At 42.3% G+C, this 21,312-nt stretch overlaps 1 protein-coding gene across 1 annotated transcript in view; it reads right to left on the bottom strand.

The window, feature by feature from the left end:
- Positions 1 to 782: 782 nt before the first annotated feature.
- The window catches only part of LIN7A (lin-7 homolog A, crumbs cell polarity complex component), a 375,532-nt gene continuing 355,002 nt past the window's right edge, over positions 783 to 21,312 (bottom strand). The window contains exon 6 of the mRNA XM_069228768.1: positions 783 to 3,143. The gene's annotated coding sequence lies outside the window, so the exon portion shown is untranslated. The remainder of the gene's footprint in view (positions 3,144 to 21,312) is intronic.

Here is a 21,312-nt window from a genome sequence, read left to right as displayed (position 1 = left end):
TTAGGTATTAGCACATAAGTACGCCTGTCCAACACAATGGGAATAAATGTAAGGCATTCTACTGATGTGCAGCTGGACAAGCATAACAAAAGGCAGAACATTTGAGAATGTTCTTACATGAAAAGTTTGGACATATTTTTTCACATTTCGAATGTGAAGGGAAGTCAGGTGACAAAGACTACAAAGGCGTTTTGACCCCCTTAATATATAGCGGCTTCTGTGCAAAAATAACAGAAAGCAACCTTTAGAGAAAAAAACAAGCTAAATTGCTGATAGATTAGAAGTAATGAATCAAATATAACCTGAGACTTTAGCATTTGGAGATTAATGTTTCAAATGAACATGCCCTTAACGTATTTTGTTGCATCATCACTTTGAAAATGTTTAATTTCTATGAAATAACCACTTTGTACTGCAATATAGTCTTACTTGTGATTAAAGTGTTCCAATATTGCTGTATACATTTGCGGTTGTATTAGGCCATGTTTTTTAGGACAGCAAAAATGTATATGCTTGGCCTTCAGAGAACGTACTTACCAATTTGCAGCTCCATTTCAAAAGACTATTTAGGTAAAATGAGGCATACCCCGTAACCCAAGAACCTGGGTAGTTAAATAATAATTAAACAATGGTCCTACAGGGGGAAGTAAAACCTTTGTCTTCCTGGTAAACAATTTTTTAACACTCTTCAAACGCACACATTTTGTCAACAATTCATCTTTTATTATATCTTTACTAAAAAAACACAGTCATTTTTGATTTTGAATTTAATCCTTACGGTGCTCCTATAGTGACGGCGCAGTGAAAGTGAATGTAGTGAAAAACGTTTGTGCAAATGTGCTCTGTGCAATATATGCAAGATGCGGTTAAAACATTCTATAAGCGGATTCATATTACTCCAGAGGTCCAGAAGTCACTTTTTAGTCTCTCAGGAAAAATCCACACTATCAAAATGTCGCCGTTTCAACTCCATTTATGTAGATCAATCTATCCGGGGTCATCATCAGGACTGTTAGTTTGCTATAGGTAGCACTAGTCAGTTTTCATATTCTGTCTTAGGGTGATTGTGTAATCATCTCATCCTCCATTGACTTTAGATCCTAGTAGTCTTTCCACTGACTGTACCTCCATATGGTTTGTTTTTCATATGGAGTACGACTGCTTGGAAGCAAACCATATGGAGGTACATATAGAAGATCGCAGAGAGTTTATGTTTTAACCACATCTTGTATATATTATACAGAGCACGTTTGCACAAACTTTTTTTACTACATTCACTTTCACTGCGCCATCACTATAGGAGCACTGTAAGGATTGAATTCAAAATCAAGAATGACTGTGTTTTGAAGTAAACATATAATAAAATATGAATTGTTGACAAAGTTTTCACATGTTTGAAGAGTGTTTAAAAATTGTTTACCAGGAAGACAAGGGTTTTACTTCCCCCTGTAGGACCATTGTTTAATTACTTACCCATTTCAAAGGATGACACCAGTTGCAGAGATAACTCACACTGATGTTTTCTTAAGGACTCGCAGCATTCTGGCAACACATATTATTGATCTTTACAAGCTGCCATAATTACCATACAAATTTGGAAAGGGATAGAGGCTGCCCACAGAAGCATAGCTTCAGGGGGATGTTTGGGGAATGACACCCCGGCAAATAAATACATTCTTGACTTAGTAAACATTAAGAAAACAAGTGAATGACAATGAGAAACATGGACTGCAGTGGAAAAGTATATGGATGCAAAAAAATAAAGACAAAATAATGTACAACATGCTAGACTAGGACTACCAGCCTTGCTGTGGCAGTCAAACTACCACAACAGTGAAAAAGCTGTCGGAAAGCCAATGCCAGGGGCCCCCCGTCCAGCACCGTCAGAATGCACACTGTCTGCTTTGCAGACAATGTGCATTCCGAAGGTGCTGGTCTGTTCCCGCCAGCGGGAATGTTATTTTACAATGCCTCTAATTGTTGGGAGACAATCTGTAAAATTCGACTTCAAACCTCAATAAACACATAAATCCTCCATTTTTGGGTAATTCAGAGAATTGGATCTCACACACCTCTGAAGAAGCATTGTTTTGATGAAAAGTACTGATTTACAAATATGTGAAGTAAAGAAACTTATAGATTGGAAGAAGTACCTACCTCTAGTGAAAGATGGTGTGTACATAGATAAACCTTAAAGTGTTCAACTATGCTTTATCCCAGGATAGAAAAGTGTTACTTTTAAACATGCACAACACTGTTGTAAGGGCTAGGAGAAATCACTACATTTAAAATAAATATACCCATTAACCTTAGTCCTTATGACATTTGACATGGATTTCATCTCACTGATAACAGAGTTGGAGGAGGGTGACAAGGAAAATTAGTTAGTGCATGCAAATTTAAGAGAAGCCCACCAAATTATTTATCAGTACTGCTCAGAATTTCCAGTTTTGCCACCCCAGGTGTATTTCAACTACTGAACACATCAATTGGGCAAAAATGATCTGCAATGATAATGCCTAAGTGCTAATGTTTTAGAGCTGGTAATAAAAAACCCTGAATACTTTTATAAACAGTATAATTATTTTTTACACATTTAACAATGACAATCTAAACACGATTCCAATATATTAATACAAAAACCAATATATGAAAACTAGATGAGTTAAAAGACAGTTGGTCCTGTAACAAGAAACAAACTTTAAATGTAAAGTTCGACAAGTGTTGTAAAACTGGAAGTCAACTCTGTTGTGTATTGCAACAGCTTTGAAGCAGAGGGGAGGACCAGTGAACTTGCAAGATGTAGCATCAGAAAAAGATTCTGCATTATCTACATGTTATGTGGGTTTTGTTCTTCTCAGGATAGAACTGCAGAGAGCAAGCTGCACAGTCCTGATTCAAGCTTTATTGGGCTGACAAAAACTGTCCTGACAAGGCATTTCAACACAGGAGAGTTCAAAGTGCCCTGCTAAACAGGGGACTAACACTCTGTGGAACGAAGGGTAGTTCTTAAGGGTTTCTGGACCTCTCATTCACAGTTTCTGGAGTACCATGTGGTTTATTGCACACTGGAGTACTCGAGCACCGCTGTGTTCGACTGATTGTTGCAATTATTATTCTTGTGTTTCTTCTTCAGGAAGAACCTGCAATAAAAACGAAAAAACAAATCTGAGAGCACAAGCAAGGCACAGCGTTCACAGTACAGGTAATTAATTGTTAAACGACATATAAATAGCAAATTGACCTTTTTGTTTTTGCAGCTAACAGCACATTATGTTACATACACAGTGTATTCAGCACAGTGCCTGCAATTTATACGGCTTCATGGTTGTGATGCAGGACCCGCTTTATGGTAGTGCAGACAGGCGCTGACTTTGGGGGCAAGGTGGCGCTGTATTTCGAAATAAGGTATGGGTTTTTAAGCACTGCTGCAGAGTTCTTTGTATTTCTAGCAGTTTTCCAGGCAACAATCAAATGTCAAGATAATTCTAATGATTAATGTCAGTCTTTTGGCTAGTGGCAATCTCAACTCATCTCAAAGTAGCGCAGGGGGTTAAAATGCTGCTCTAAAGAACGTAGCTTGTCATAATTGTTCAGTTCACAAACATTTCAATATCTGTTTCTGGAAATTTGTGGCAGGTGCAGATTTCCAGGAGTACTACTGGGAATGTCATGCAACATATCCCATGGTCTCTTCCCTGAGTGCAGTAATGTCCGTAGCATAAATTAGAGCATGGAAGAATGAAGCCCACTGTCTGTCTTTTTTACTCTGCAGGTAACATATTTTTGAGTTTGGAGAAAGCCCTTCCTCTAGTCCCAACCAAATGTGGCTGTGATCTGTTCCCACTTCTATATCGGAACCTGAGTTACTCTACCTGTTGGCTCGATAAACTTTCTGACCATTTCCAGGGAGGGACGATTTCAGTTTTGAGAATGGCCACAAACATCTGTGTTAGTAGGTGTTCACCAACGAACAAAGCAACCCACGCCTTGTTATGCCAACTTCCTACCCCTTGCATCGGATTAACTACTGCAGATTTATATGCACTTGTGGAAGAGAAATGCACATAAGTACAGCCATTAATGCTTTTCAGAAATACTTTTGGGAATTCCTGACTGTAGGAAATCTAGCTTTTCTGGATCCAGATGTTTCACAATTTATTGGCCCCTTTATTTGCAGGTTTTAGGACTGTCTGCAGTGTCACTTTGCTGTTCACCGCTACAGTGTGTAAGCTATGGCCTCAGAATCGTACTGTCAAATGTGCTTTTACTATTTGCTATATTCAACTTTCTTGTAAGGCTATAGTAGGTGGTGCAGAAAATGTACTAATGGCATAAAATGAAATTGTCATCATGTTAGCTGGTGTGTTTTTACACCCCTTTCATATATGTCTAAAATAAATGCTGTATGGAGCACCATTGTGCTCTGAATGAGTGGCAGTTTAACAGTACTGCAGGGACACATGAAAAGCAAAAACCTTGCTAAGTAGGAAAACCTATTTTTGTATATTATTAAGCCATACATAAAGTGCACTCTGCAAGGCCACACAGCCAGGTGATTAATATATAAATAACTAGGATGTTACATTTATGAATAGAGTACCTTCATAATGCTGAATGTCCAGATGCTTCTTTAGCTGTGTAGGCTCATCTAGCTTCTCTGTGAACAGGCCCAGGTGTAATTACATTCATTATTTGTATTCTTGCCAAGAAGAATAATAGCCATGAGTTATATGTTTTTGACTCGGTTCTCAAAATCTTTGCCAATCTAAGTTGTACATTTTAAGTTGGTAAGGGTTCTTCCTTCTCAAATGAAGAACCTACCTTCATTTGCTTGAATGTTCCGTTGCTACAGGAAATTATAAATTTTATTAGCTATTTGCCAGAAATTCCCAGCTCTGGAAAACCTAGCTCGGCCATATATTTTATTACATTGATCCTGCAAATGTCCCCTTCAATAATGCCATGGTAGGAGTACCAGGTTGTGAAAAATCACAATATTTCTTAAGTTAATGTGGGAAAACAAACAGAAATACATAGTTAAGAGCACATTTCACAGTAATCTATTTTTCAACATTACTCGGGGAAAAATCCACATCCGTCAGTGTATCAGGTTCACTTAGGGCAGTAGAATGTTGAAAATGTAGCATGCATGTTTATTTTTGGGCAGAAAACCTTGGTAGAAATTTGGAAAATGGCTTGCTGCCTCTTACATAAATGAGAGCAGAATGTGTAAGGGCTGCACCCAGGGAGCCACCTTTCTAACTTTTCCTTGCGATGCCTCATGTTTTTTTTTCTCCATTTCCCCTATTATCCCGGCTTGTCAAGGGGTTATATAATTGTATTTAATACTATATTATGGAAATATACTTAAATATTTAGTTTAATAATCTGTTATCTAATTTTAATTCATAGATTATTCTTTTAGTGCAAGCTTAATTTAGTACCATGTTGGTCGAAAATAAAATTTGCATAATTTGATCAACTGTGTTGCTGGACTGGAGAGAGCCTACTGCACATGTGTGTTTGGCCGGCCCGAGACGACCGGCCAAACACACATGCGCTCCGAGGCGGAGTGCTGAGCACTCCCCCTCATTGCTCGTCACCCCATCCATTTAAAAGAAAATGATAATAAACAAACTTTATTATCGTTTTCTTTTAAAGTTTTTGCAGCTGCTGCTGCTGGCGGGGGCAATGCTCCTCCGCCCTAATGGAGGAGCCGCCCCTGCTGTAGGCAAGATTCAAATGTAGTTGAAGGCATGGATTTTTATCATACTTGAAAGCTATTACAGCTGAAGAAAATGTTCATCATTTTTGACTGACCATTGAGGGTGAGCCTACTCTTTATATGTGTATTCTAATATGTCTAGTTTATAAACATTTCTGCAAATTATGGTTAGGCATATACTTATATTTTAAAGTTCTTGTATTAGTGTTCATGATTTCCCACCGCCCTGCTTGTAAATAAATGCAAAGTCTCATGTTCCTTACAGAACTGTCAGTTTGTTATCTTGTAAATGAATTCCATTGTGCCTCGCCCTTTAATTAACTGCTACAACTGTCTTACAAATAATTTCAGGAATGAAGGGTATTTAAATTTGGCACACTTATGCCTACATCGCATAGATCAATTAAGTGGAAAGTCACAGCCTTTTTTAAATTCCTCCGCTTTTAAAATTCCCGAATTTAGAGGAGGGTCTGGAATTCGAATAATTTCATTAAAACGTCTGAATATTGTTCAAAACCTATTGCAAAAATGTATATGAAAGTTTACAGAGTAGAGGTTGTATCAAATACACTAGTCAGTGGAAAACATGCATCTTGACATATTTGATGTGCAGATATACAAATTCAGGGCCTGTTGAGACTAGGGCTCAGCAAAAATCCTAGTCTAGTGGTGCTTTCTATTCGCAACCTAGAGGCTTGAAAATTATTTATTTGGGAAAGACCTGAGGTGATGCATACAGTTTCTTTATGCTCATTAACATTGTTTTGGAGAAACATATTTTTAATCCGTTGTATGTCAGAATATTGTATACAGAAACATTGCCTGTCATAAACCCTTTGCCTCAAATATTGTCTACCAAAACTCCATTCCATTGGGTATGTATTTTCTATGACTAATTTCAAAGACAATATATTTTAGTTGATATTTCAGACATTGGGGGTCATTCTGACCCTGGCGGTAGACTACCGCCAGGCCAACGACCGCGGATGCACCGCCAACAGGCTGGCGGTGCATCCATGGGCATTCTGACCGCCGCGGTCAGAAGCGGAAAACCGGCGATGTCCCGCCGGTTTCCCGCTGCCCTGGGGAATCCTCCATGGCAGCGCTGCAGGCAGCGCCGCCATGGGGATTCCGACCCCCTTACCGCCAGCCTGGCTCTGGCGGTCAGGCTGGCGGTAACGGGTGTCTTGGGGCCCCTGGGGGCCCCTGCAGTGCCCATGCCACTGGCATGGGCACTGCAGGGGCCCCCTAACAGGGCCCCACCAAGATTTTCAGTGTCTGCCAAGCAGACACTGAAAATCGCGACGGGTGCAACTGCACCCGTCGCACCCCTTCCACTCCGCCAGCTCCATTCGGAGCCGGCATCCTCATGGAAGGGGGTTTCCCGCTGGGCTGGCGGGCGGCCTTCTGGCGGTCGCCCACCAGCCCAGCGGGAAACTCAGAATTACCGCGGCGGTCTTTTGACCGCGTAGCGATATTCTGACGGCGGTACTTTGGCGGGCGGCGGAGGCCGCCCGCCAAAGTCAGAATGACCCCCATTATCTTTATGTGAGACAATATTCTGACAATGAGATTCAGAAGCCACAACCCTCCCTTTTTTGTAGTCCACAAGAATTTACACTGCGTGTGGGCGAACAGCAGCTAATGGTATTCAGTTTTATGTTCATGCAAATGTACCTCTAAAGGATGGTGATGTTTTTTATGGTTGAGGGTGGGCAACATGAAGAGGTAAGGGTTTTTAGGGTTTACGGAAGAGTAGCATTAAGGGATATTTTGGGTTTTCTGGCTCAGGAATGGTAGCATGAAGTAGTAGTAAGGTTTGTAGGGTAGAGTGAAGTGTAGCATTAAGTGCCAACAGGGGGTATTTAGGGTTCAGGGACAGTATCATTAAGAGGTAGATAGAGTTTTCAGGGTAGCATTAAATATAATAAGGTGTTTGTATGGTTCAGGGAAGAATAGCATTAAGGGGTTTGTAAGGTTCAGAGAGGGGTAGCTTCAAAGGGTGGTAAGAGTTAGACTCAAGGGAAGGGTACCATAAAGGGGTGTTAAGGGGTTTTGTACAGTTTAAGGAAGGATAGAGTTAAAGGACAATAAGAGCTTGTCATGGTTCAGGGATGGGTAGCATTAAGGGGTGGTAAGGTTTTCCTGCTCAGGGAAGGGTAGCGTTAAGCTGTTGCATGGAGCAACCTAGGAGAGTATCCAAGCAAAGGTAGTAGTAAGGGTTTTTGGGATTCATGGATTGGTAGCCTTAAGGGGTAGTATGAAGGCTTTAGATTTCAGGAAAGGGTAGCATTCAAGGATAGTCACAGGATAGTAAGGACTTTTTAGGGTTCAGGGAGGGGTGGGGCTAAGCAGTAGTAAGAGTGTTTAGGGCTCACAGAAGGGTAGCATTAATGGGAAGTATTTAGGGTTTAGGGAAGGGAAGTGGTAAGGGAGAGTAAAGGGTTTTTAGGGTTAAGGGATGGGCAGCGTTAAGAGCGAGTAAGGATTTTTTTTCTCAGGAGGAAATGTTAACATGGACCTATGCGATGGAGAACAGTTAGTGTGGTCACATAATCAAAATAAAATAAGAGGATAGTAGCTCTATATTGTTATTTAATACTACACACTTTCAAATTGAAATACTTTAAATATATTTTCTGCATGAAAAGCATCCTTTAAATCCTGTTTGATGTCAAAAAATAAGAGCCGAAAGAAAAATGAAATGTCAGAATACTGTTGGAAATCCCTCTTGAAACTTTGAAAATAACATCACTGTTTGCTTGTATGAACAGTGGAGCTCTCAAAAAAGAGCGTGAAGAGGAAAGTGACTGATGAAGGAGAAGTTGATGGGACTTTTGTCTATTTTGTATCGTCTCCTGCCCTGTCCATCTGCAGTAAAGATAGTCACATTTAAAAAAGGAATGGGGCTGATGGCATTTGAGGACAGACTAGCATTTGATGTATGCTCTTTTATTAATTTATGTTGAGAGTCTACCCTTTCAAACGCTGAACACTCAGACATTTTCTAAATTCCTCTCCTGTCCCTCATACACACCACTAAATGCTTTAATTTAGGACATTGTCTGAAAAATAGAAGTCATATACATCTATGAACATGCTCCAACAGTGGGATTTTCAGAAGAAGATAAGTTACTAACACCCAGTCTGTGAAGGTAATCTGAAACATTCCCATACATATACAACAACATGAAGCAGATACAAGTTCACTAGATAGTAAAAGATGCCATAGACTGAACAGGGTGCCTCCCCACTTAGATAGAAATAAAATGTTACCAGACAGAACATAGGATCTCAATAAACATTCTAATTCATGATTTACATTTCCTGTGATTGACTTGCTCCACCACAAAAAGGACACATGTAAGCCAGGTAAGAGCATCATCAGACTCTGAGATAAAACATCTCCATCACCCTTTTCAAATTGGACCTACATAGGGAAAAGAGCAGATTTTAGCCCATGCACTGAGGAACAAGTCCCTGACATATGAGAGCTGCTTGTACCAGATTAGGTCTGATATAGGAAAGATCACTGCGCCGAGACAATGGGAACTAGGCAGTAAGAGGAGGAGCTGCAAAAGTTGAGATCAAGAGTTCAAATGAGATTCCATGCCACCTTAAGAATATTGTGGAAGAACAAACTGGAGAGAGATATTAGAGGTACTTCATCAGAAAAATGAAAGGGAGTTCTTAAAGTGCAGAACTGCTCACATCTGAAACAGGTGTGAAGGAAATGTGGTGGGGTTTAATTGCTTCTTTTCTTCATTTCCTCTTTCGTTTCTTTTTTTTTCATCCCCCACTTGAGGTTCCCAGAAGGTGAGGATGACACCAGGTAAAGAAGAACGGATTCTTCACAGGGACACAATTGGTGGGAAGCATATGGGGAGAAAATGCAAAAATAATCCTCAGGACACAAGTAAAGTCTAGCTTGCATGTCTTACTAAGCTGAAAGCAGAGAAGGTGGTGACAGTAATGGAATAGGGAATGAGGGACTTAGGATAACAATGGTCAAATGGAATGTGGATGGCCTAAGATCTAGATAAAAGCAGATCATAGTGTTGGAATACCTAAAATCTAATGAGGCCCAGATCATCATGTTAGAGAAAATCCATTTCAAGAGGCCATACTTTAAGGCTCTTCTCTGCAAATGTGTTTGGGTACAAGATGTTGTCTGTTCAGGGTAACAGGGTAGCACAGAGGGGATAGCCATATTAACAAGGAAGCATTCAGGTATTAGATCAATGAGCTATAACACAGATGACGCAGGGAGGTAGTTGATGGTTTCCCTTGGGATTGCTGAGTGTAAATGATCTTGTGCAATTTATTACAGCCCTATCTGCAATGATCCAATGTATTTAAACCTGCTGGAATATAGCCTATTGGAGTTAGAAGCCCCTATATTAAATGGAGAGAATTGTAATGTTGTTTTAGATAAAGAAAAAGATCTGATAAAAAAAATCCAAATACATGAATTCTCCAAAAATGAGTCAAAAGTTGAAGGATGCAATGAAAGAAAAGAACCGGAGCACGGGAAGGGTACACCTTTTACAGTAAAAAATGTGGGCAACACACACTAATAGATTATTTCCTTATAGATGGACTTGTTAAAGATATGGTTGAGTTGCTACCGATCTTCCAGCACTAACGTCAGATCATTCAGCAGTGGCTCTGTGTCTGGATCTTCCTGCACAGGTTGGTAGGAAAATGTGAACTCTGAATAGGACTTTGTTGTCAGAAGATGAAATCTATAGGGAACTGACCAAAAAAAAACACAGAGTTCTTCAAGCAAAACAGTGGGTCTGCCAGATACTCAATTGTTTGGGATGCACATACGTCCTACATTAGTGGCATAATAAGTAAACGATCGCATAAACAGAGGGTAGAGTCCCACAGGCTAGATGAGATACTAGTAGAAAGTATTCAAAAGACAGAGAGGGAAATCCAGGCCTCCTCAATAACAGACCCCAATAATTTGGTAACTTTACAAGGAGAGTACAAGAGTATGCAAGCGGAGTACCAGAAAAGGCTGGCGAAGATTGTGCGACACAGATGGAAGGAGAGTAATATGCAACTTTTTGATCATGGGGAAAAAGTTGATGCTTGTAAGCCTGGAAGACAAAGGCAGACAGATCTAGGCACCTCATCGACCTTTAATTGAAGCTGAGACTGGGCAAGTTTTATCATCTACTCGAGCAATAGAAAATAAAATGGTGAAGTATCTGGGAGTACTCTATGTGGAGGGCATCAATGAAGACAAATTAGTGATTGGAAACTGGTTGCAAGAGAGGCAGCTTCCAAAGCTAAGCATGGAGCAGATTGAGGCTCTAGACTCTGAAATCTCAGAAGAAAAAATGAATAGCTAGATAGCAATCTTAAAAAATGCCAAAGTGGCAGGGCCTAATGGTCTCACAGCAGAACTCTACAAAAAGCTATCAGGATCTCTAATTTCTGAACTAAAAGCCCTGTTTTAATTCAATATATATCAACGGTATGGTGATCCCTCCCAAGATGAACAAAGCGACCATTCTGACAATTCTGAAGCCAAAGAAAGACCCAAAAAGGCCAGAGTCCTACAGGCCAATTTCTTTCCTAAATTGTGACATTGGCATTTTAGCAAGAAGAATCCTCCATTATTCATCACAACTAGAGAGGCTTCATCCTTGGGAGACAACTGAAAGAGCTAACGTTCCTGCTTATTGGGGTAATTGACATAGCTGAGACATTCGATATTCCCCTGACTGGATCTGCTAAGGTGCTCAATAGGGTCAACTGGTCCATCTGTGGGAAGTCCCTGGGAAGCTCAGATTTAATGAAAACATTATCACAGCCCTTAAATCTATATACAAGGTACCATATACGAGGACATTCATCAATAGGACATTATCAGAGGCATTTTTTATTACTAGAGGGACAAGACAAGGCTGTCACCTTTCCATATTATTATTTAATCTTTATATAGAGCCTTTTACTCAGCAGATCAGAGCAGATGACACCATTGCTTCATTTGAGGCTTTTGGGCTGATGGTAAAGTTATATTATATACTGACGACCTTTCGTAATAAAGCAGTAATCAGAATCATTAAATCTCTAAATTGGAAGAACACAGCAAAAAATTACCTGATCAATCAAGATAAGACAGAGGTAATGACCTTGAGGCCCGAGGAGATAATTCGGAACCCGAAGGAGAAGATGAGATTTCTAGGTATCTATCTAACATGTGACTTAAGAGATCTCCATTGGACAAATCTCTTAAAGCTAGTGCTGAGGTAGAAAGATCACTAAAGAAATGTGATAAATTGAACAGCTGACATTATATGATGAGGTCAATTTAATCAAAATGCTGCTCCTCCTGAAATTGACTTTTTGGTTTAACACTGCTCCGTTTCCCAAGGCCCATATGGGTAAGATACAGGGCAAAGTGAATAGTTTCATCTGGGCATATAAGGGTGTCAGCCTGGCTTGGAAAAAATTGAGGAGGAAGATAATGGAGGAGGGCTGGCCTTGTCTGATTCTTAGGCATTCTATTAAAAAACTGTTGAATGATAGCAATGGAACCAGATAACTCACTGGTAGGGAGATCATATGCGGAAATGCTGAGCAATTTATGTTCAAAGCATTTTTTGTATAAGTTTGAGAACTTGTAATACTTTAAGAAAGTAAAACTGGAGACTTTAGTAGCAACTTTAAAAGTGTGGGTCCACCTAAGAAAGGTTTTTAACATCCCTCACTATTCACAACTGGGGCCAGTCTGGGACTCCCCTGGAATGAAGGACTGTTTGTTAGACCTATTTAGTCAGTACTTGAGACAAGCAGGATTTAATCACTGGGGGTGACTTCAAAGACAGGTCAGATATAATGGCTTGGTCAACAACGTCATCAAGGACAAATGAAGAACTGTTAAGGTTAAAATATCTACAAATCGGGTCCTGTTGGGCATCGCAGGTATGGACCAAGGAGGGTGATGAAGGGTACGAGGACTTGATCAGAGTTAGAAGTCAACAAAGAACAGAGTTCAAAGACTTATGGCAAGCATCTTTGAATAATTTATGCAACTGTTAAATCTGCTGCACCAAATAAGAATAATTTTTTTGCCCTCCACAGGGCTTATTGGTGTCCTTGTAAGTTTGCATTCTATGAATCAAGGTGCCCGAAGTGTAAGTTCCCACTTGCAGATGACATTCATATGTTTGTAGATTGCCGGGTGTTGGCTCCATTCTGGTAGGAAGTAAGTAATATAATAACTAAAGTGGTTGGGCACCAAGTACAGGTAAGCTGACCACTTGTCCTATTTAGAAGGGAGCTCAGGGAAATATTGTATAGTAAAGCCAAGATAACATTGATTTTTTATTTGCCCCTATTAGCTTGTAGACAAATATGCCGTAAATAGGCAGTACAAAACCCCAATCTGGTGTAGTTAGTGCTCAGTAGCCCAACAATGTTTGCCAACTAGATACTGAATGTGATCCACAAAGTTTAGATAAAGTCTAAACGGATTATGTGAGTTGGCAAGAACATCTGTGGATCCCAATGATTACACCTCATTTGCTGCATTAGAAAACTGGAGCGGAAAAGCTAGCAAGCTAGTTTCTCTTATGGAAGAAACCATGCAACGAGAAACTGATGCTGGAATGAGGACAAAAAGAAAGTATCTGGTGTCAGAACCATGTTTGGAATGGGGAACCAAAAGTAGCCCTGCTGAAAAATGCTCAAACAAGGCCCTCTCCCTTTGCTTCCTTGCACAATCACTCCCTTTTCATTTTCCATACATCTCCTTCACTCCTCTCTCTTCTATCCCTTTTGGATTATTTTCTTCCTACCTTCCTCCTCCTTCCCTCTATTTCCTTCCCTCTTGAAGCCTCCCCGTGCACACTGCAATTAACTTCAGGAAGCTGAGAAAAGGACAGAGGCAGCAGGAGTGGCCTGGGGCTTTCAAACCGGTCCCCAAGGGCTCTGGGAAGTGGCCGTTGGAATAAACAGCCAGTCAGGCCCTGGTCAGACATCATTCAATTCCAACCTGTATCAAAGCAAAAATGCCAACTATTGATGAATCCTTCTTCATAGATTTTCTATTTGACAATTCAATCAATCAATCAAGGATTTATCGAGCACACTAATCACCCGTTAGGGTCTCAAGGCGCTGGGGGGGAGCTACTGGTCGTAGAGCCATGTCTTGAGGCGTTTCCTGAATGTCAAGAGGTCTTGGGTCTGGCGAAGGTGGAGCGGTAGGGAGTTCCAGGTCTTGGCGGCTAGGTGAGAGAAGGATCTTCCTCCGGCAGTGGTGCGGCAGATGCAGGGGATGGAGGTGAGGACAAGGCTGGAGGAGCGAAGATTGCGGGTGGGGGTGTGGAAGGTGAGTCTGTCGTTGAGGTAGGCTGGGCCTGTGTCGTGGAGGGCCTTGTGTGCGTGGATGAGGAGTTTGAAGGTGATCCTCTTTGATACTGGTAGCCAGTGAAGGTCTCTGAGGTGGGGGGAAATGTGGTCGCAGCATGGGATGTCCAGAATGAGGTGGGCGGATGCATTTTGGATTCTTTGTAGCTTTGTTAGGAGTTTGGTTGTTATTCCTGCATATAGGGCGTTTCCATAGTCCAATCAGCTGCTGACCAGGGCGTGGGTGACAGTTTTCCTGGTTTCGACGGGAATCCACTTGAAGATTTTGTAGAGCATGCGGAGAGTGTTGTAGCAGGACGAGGAGATGGCATTGACATGTTGAGTCATGCTGAGTGTGGAGTCCAAGATGAAGCGTAGGTTGCGTGCGTGCGTGCGTGCGTGGGTGGTGGGTGAGGGTTCAGTTCCTAGTGAGCTGGGCTACCAGGAGTCATTCCCAGTTGAGGGGTTGGTGCCAAAGATGAGGATTTCTGTCTTGTCTGTGTTTAACTTGAGGTGGCTTGATTCCATCCTGCTGGCGATGGCGTGAAGTCCGTTGTGGAGGTTGTTCTTTGAGGTTGTAGAGTCTTTCGTGAGGGAGAGGATGAGCTGAGTGTCGTCTGCGTAGGAAACTATGTTGATGTGGTGGGTTCGTGCGATGTTGGCGAGGGGGACCATGTCAACGTTGAAGAGCGTGGGGCTGAGCGAAGATCCTTGGGGAAAGCCACAGATGATTCTGGATGCTTCTGACAGGAACGGTGGGAGGCGGACTCTCTGGGTTCTGCCTGAGAGAAATGACGAGATCCAGTTGAGTGCCTTGTCGCGGATTCCAGCGTTGTGGAGGCGTGTGAGGAGAGTGTGAGGACATACTGTGTCGAAAGCTGCGGAGAGGTCCAGGAGGATGAGTGCTGTTGTTTCTCCTTCGTCGAGCATGGTCCAAATGTCGTCTGTGGCAGCAATGAGTGCAGTCTCGGTGCTGTGGTTTCTGCGGAATCCGGATTGGGAGGTGTTGAGTACCTTGCTGTCTTCCAGGGACCAGGATAGTTGGCTGTTTACAATTCTTTCGATGACCTTGGCTGGGAAGGGGAGGAGGAAGATCGGCCAGTAGTTCTTGGGGTCGTCTGGGTCTGCCTTTGGTTTCTTCTGCAGGGCGTTGATTTCTGTGTGCTTCCATCTTTCTGGGAAGGTGGCTGACTCGAAGGAGCTTTGATTGTTTTTCAGAGGTGGGGGCGATGATGATGTTTGCCTTAATGAAGATATGGTGTGGGCAGGGGTCTGATGGTGATCTGGAGAGGATGGAGGCCATGGTGGTGGCGGTGTCCTCTATGTTGACGGGGTCCAGGTGTGGAGGAGGTTGGTGTTGCTTGGAGCGTTTGGTTCTTGGGTGTTTGTAGTCAGCTGGTAGGACTGGGGTTTGAAGCTATTGTGGATTTCCTCTATCTTTCGACAGAAGTGGGTTGCCAGTGAGTTGCAGAACTCCTGTGATGGCGGGGGTTCGTTGGAGCAGGTCCTGGGGGTGGAGGGCTCATTGATGATGCCAAAGAGCTCTTTACTGTTGTGAGCGTTGGCGTCAATGGGGTTTTTGAAGTGGGTCCTTTTGGTTGTGCGGATCATTTGGTGATGTTTGCGTAGGGCATCCTTGAAAGCGATGTGGTTGGAGTTGGTAGGGTCAAGGTGCCAGGTTTTTTCCATTCTGGACGTTTGGATTCCTGTAGTTCTGGGGTGAACCAGCTGGCCTTGATTCTGTGGGAGGTGTTTTTTTTTTTTTTTGAGAGGTGCGAGGGTGTTGGTGCAATCTTCTATCCAGCGATACAGGTTGGTGGTGGCTGTGTTGGGGTCCAGGGTCACCAAGGAGGATGTAGTCTGTTGAGGCGAGGGCTTGGGAGTTGATTGCGTAAGCGATGTCGTCACAGAACTGCGGTCTGGGTCCAGGGGGTCTGTAGACCAGTGTTCCTCTGAGTGTGTTGTTGGCGTTGATGTGGATTTTGAAGTGGAGGTGCTCGGCGGAGTGGATGGTGTCGTGGGAGTTGGTGGAGACTCTTATGGTGTGTTTGTGGACTATGGCGATTCTTCCTCCTGGTCTGTTGATTCGGTCTCTTCTGGTGATCTTGTAGTTTTCTGGTATGGCTATGGTTACATCTGGTTCTAAGGCCGAATTTATCCAGGTTTCGGTGAGGAATGCGACGTCGGGCGAGTATGTGGTCAGGAGGTCCCAGAGTTCAATTGTATGTTTGTGGACGGAGCGGGTGTTAAGTAGGATGCATCTTAGGCGGTTGTCTGTTTTGATTTGGAGTTTGGAGGTTAGGTTGCAGGTGAATTTGCAGGCTTTGCAGGAGAAGGGTCTTTTGGTGCACATCGGTGTGGACTGGAAGCAGATGGAGGAGCATCCTGGATTAAGGGCATGGAGTTCGTTGGCAGTGTAAAAGTGTTCGGTGGCGCGGGAGGCGTGTTGGCCAGGGGGTCTGGCGCTGGGCGCGGTCTTGGCGCAGACGGGCGCAGATGGGCTTGCCTTTGGCGCGCCTTTGGCGTGCCAGCAGCGCGTACACGCTGCGGCCAGCATAAGAGGGGAGGTGGGAGGAAGTGGCAGCTTGGAGGAGGGAGGGAAACCTCCAATGGGAGTGCAGGGGGCAGGGGCAGCAGGAGTCAGGAGTGGTAAGAGCTCCTAAGTAAGAGCACATTCACACAATTAGTGAAAGGATTCAAAGAGGGAATAACGTCAGCTATCCTGGTATATTTTATTTGCTAATAGTAAGGATCCAGTACAGTAGACTAGCCACAGCAAAAGGAAAGCAAGAAGTTGTAGGTTTTGCTTAGTTGTCCTATAAAAATACAGGACCAGACTATTGACACTATTCTTAGGCACCGTGCAGTTGAAAGATAAAAGCATTCTCACTTACATGGAGTAATTGTACATGAACTCACAAATCTCAGTGGGACAGGTAAAACTAAAAGCAAGTTTTGGGAAAAAGATCATCAAGTCATATTCTCAAGTCATACATACTTCAATAAGGCTGCCTGTGCCTACTTCACTCACAAACTGAACTATAGAAGGCATGCCATATAGTATGAGGAAAAGAAAAGTAGACTAATTAAAAAATACCTAATAGATGAATGCTGGGACCACATGCACATAATCAAGCACCTATTAAATTACAGAGGAAGCAATGCGTTTGAATTAACAGTCATTTCTCTTCCTAGCGAAGGGCCACCTAAGGGTTCACATGGCAAAAGGTAGTTACCAAAAATAAAAGGCAGCCAGCCAAAAATCACCCACGTCTAGGGGCTTATGGACTGAAACACAAACAATGGTTCCAGATTGACCATAGAGTAGGAAATAATCAGCTAAGGATTCCAATGTATCAAAATAATACAAATTACACGACGAAAACACCTGCGGTGAAGCTGGTCAGTTTAGACAAAGTATACTTGTATTTTAATTCAAACAGTGTCACAGTTGCCATAGATAAGCGCTCTTTGCTCAAGTGATCACATTGAGAGACACCTTAATCCCATGTTTACGTGTGTATGATACATGGCCACAATGGAACAATACACCAATCACAGAGTCAGTACGTTTCTACAAGAAAAGGGTCTTCAACAGTCAGACTCCAATACAATTTAACGCATTGCCCTCAAAGCCTGAAGTGTTGATGATTTTAGAACCTGGTGTGACTGGTGGGTTATCATCAGGATAGGAAGGGAATAAAGCAAGAGCAGCAAACTTGAAATAGGGAATAGCCAGGATTTAAAATGTATAGTATTCGAAAAGGAATGACTTTCAGTCACAACTGGTTGTGTCAGTTACTCACAGAACACGGTCCTGGTAGAGGATTTAAAAAAAAAAAAAAAATGGAAGACTGGATAAGTCCAAATCGATGATAGTGAAAAATTGTGATTGTGGGTAATAAGAAACATGCAGCCCGAGTGCAAGTGAAAGTAAGGCCATGGCACACCACTGCCAGAATGGAAAAACGTACTTCAGTAAATTGCCAGCGGGCTCCTGGAGCTCAAAAACAAATTTCTAAAGTCAAGGAGAAATGCCCTGAGGGAATTAGTAACACCTACGAGAAGGGGGAGTGGTGAGAGCCGAATAGTGTAAGTTGCAAAAGCTACAAGAACAAGCTACTGGGATCATAAAATAAATATTTACTGGGCTGCGCATGTCAGCAAATGGAAAAGAAAAAAAGGATAGCTTAATTTGCAGGCATCCATGTATCCAAAAAGGATGATCTGAATATGTGCAAGGAGCTTGCTGACTGTCAGTAAGTGCATCACGTAAGAGAGGAAATTGAAAAAATACTGACAAAACTACCAATGGGGGCTGCAAGAAGGAGAAGAAACACTGGGCCCAACCAGTATCACCAGTAATTAAAATTGAAAAACAAATGGTGGAATACCAAAAATTAGTCACATTTATAGGAAAAAGAAAAGCAATACAAGGAATATGCTGCAAACAGTGAGACCCTCATCAGTACAGAAACTAAGTACCCACATACAAAGAAATACAAAAAGGTCAATGCACAAACTACAGTGTATGCAGAAATACAATTATAAGGTTACATCTTAGGGAATCCAAAGGATTAAAACAAATAAGTAAGCAATTTTAAAAACAATTTTGCACAGGAGAATATCACAAAAGACAATAAAGGGAAAAGAAGTAGAACACAGTACAGCAAAAGAATCACTTTTCTGTGTGTATAAATTACAATAGAAATAAATTATTCAAGATGAAATGTACAAAGGATTTTTCAAAAACAACGAAGATCAATTACAGGAGAAAGAAGATGCTGCAGAGAAACAGGAAACAATGAATCATGCATAGATTACAGAAATTAATTCCTCCATCATATTCAAGCCATTTTCCATGCCATTCCATTTGAGGATCCAGTGTCATTCAGCTTTGTTTAGAACAGCTTGCAAGTCACTATCACTTTGTTGTATACATACTGATTCAATAATTTGCCATTGCTTATCATTTTCTGTTTTTCAAAAAAACCTCGTCCTCATGGGGTTTAAGGGACTAGCTTCTCTGGTCCAGGCGAGTGCCCCCACTGGTCCTGGTGTCAGTTGGTGTCAAGGTCCTTAGTCCAGATGGTCATCAGGAGGTTCTTCCTTCTAATTGTCCATGGTGGCTGCCTCCAGTTCCAGAGTCCAGCAGAAAAGCACACCCAAAAGAGAGCTCTCTCTCCTGAACAGGATCCTTTAAGTGGATAAGGGAGGGTCCAGCAGGGATGCATCTTTGGCCTATTCTGAGGTGCGGCCTCTCTGCCTGTCGCACCCTTCCTGCATAGGGTCTTCCCCAGCACAACTTCAAAGGAGATTCTCTCCTGGTGTGGAACCAGAGGTGTGGGCTCTCTCCTTTGCTTAGGGGGCTTGGGCAAGCCCTCTTCCTGGCACAGGGTGCCAGATGGTTGATTTATGTACTTCAGTCCGCCCCATCCCTTTCCTTCTCAGGAGCTGACTTGAGCACTGTTAATTCCTCACTTTCTTGTGCAAGGCCTTTCTTCCTGCCACTGGAGAAAAAAGTAATTAATCCAGCCCAGCAGGGTGAGAAAAGGTGAGGGCTCTGATCCTGAGCTGAGCCAGAGAAATATGACATTCCTAGATGACTCATGAGCTGTGCAGATATATCTTTGGACTTTGCAGAATTTATCTTTTTACAAAGGTTGCTATGTAAATCAGTACTATGGCTTCTGTAAACCAAGGGGAAGCAAAGTTGAACTCTAAGGCAGCCTTCCCCATAAATGTAAACTGAAGTGTCACTGCAGACAAGACAGTAATCTACACCGACTTTCCCTATTTGTGTACACCAACATTTTAAGGCCTATTCCAGGTCAACACCCAATCCTGCAGAGCCCCTTCTATGCCAGGCAACCTGTGCTCAGTTCCTGGGCTGTGCACAACAGAAGTTTCCCATGCACATCCCTCACACGCTTGCACATGAGTGTGCACTTGTGTTCATGTGTAACCAGCCAAGTGCCTCTTACCCTTGCTGCGCTGCAGCGGCTTTATCTTGATGGATACACAGTCCATTTGCCATGAGTTTACTGTGGGTGAGTGACATGTTATGAGGCTGCACCACAGTAAATGGTCTAAAACCAGGGGCCAGATGTAGGTAGGTTTCCTTTTGCGAGTTGCAAATTGCGAGTCCCAGCGACTCGCAATTTGCAACTCGCAAAAGGAAATGCAGAAAGGTGTCTCAGACACCTTCTGCGACTCGCTATGGGGTCGCAAAGACCCACCTCATGAATATTTATGAGGTGGGTCGCAGTTTGCGATCCAATAGCGAGTCTAGGCACTCACGGGGATGGTGGCCTGCTGGGGACAGCAGACCACCATGTCCGTGACTGCTTTCTTAATAAAGCAGTTTTTTTTTTCTTTTTGCAGCCCGTTTTCCTTAAAGGAAAACGAGCTGCAAACAGAAAAAATACCGAAACCATTTGTTTCGGTTTTTTCAGAGTAGGCAGTGGTCCCTAGGACCACTGCCTGCTATGAAAAAATATTTTTGTTTGCATTCACAATGCGAATGAGTTACCATCCACTTCAAGTGGATGGTAACTGGGAGTTGATTTGCGACCGCTTTCGCGGTCACAAATCAATTCTACATCGCGATGCAGTCGCAAATAGGAAGGGAACACCCCTTCCTATTTGCGAGTCGGAATCACATTTTACGAGTCGGTACCGACTCGCAAAATGTGATTCTGCATCGCGTAAGGGCTTTTGCGCTTCGCAACCGGCGTTTTTCACTGTTTGCGAGGCGCAAAAGCCTTCCTACATCTGGCCCCAGGTGATTAAAAAGTAAAAAACCTTGGAGGACTAGATGGGCAGAACCTATCTTCTTACAGTACTAGATATTGAGAAAAAATACTTGTTTCATAATTATCTCATTTACCCACCTTTTTATTCAAAATGAATATAGGCACTTACAGGTACAGATTGAAAAAGAACATTAATCCAGACAGTCAGAAAATGGTGAGGAATATAGGCAATTATGGAACCTTATTATATGAAACCTTTGGAAAGCAAAGGAATCCAAATACTGGGTATTTCTCTAAATATATAACTTTATCCCATTATCCTCCAAAGAGCAACTAAAATACAATACAAACTTATTTAACACTACTAACACCCATAAAGGTATTTTCTTTATGGAGCACACCTAAAAATCGAATTATATTAGACGAAAATGCTGAACAAAAAGAGACTAATTCATAATTCGG

This window comes from Pleurodeles waltl, chromosome 4_1 (assembly GCF_031143425.1).
Source record: "Pleurodeles waltl isolate 20211129_DDA chromosome 4_1, aPleWal1.hap1.20221129, whole genome shotgun sequence".
NCBI lineage: Eukaryota > Metazoa > Chordata > Amphibia > Caudata > Salamandridae > Pleurodeles > Pleurodeles waltl.
This window is presented reverse-complemented; position numbering and strand designations above follow the sequence as displayed.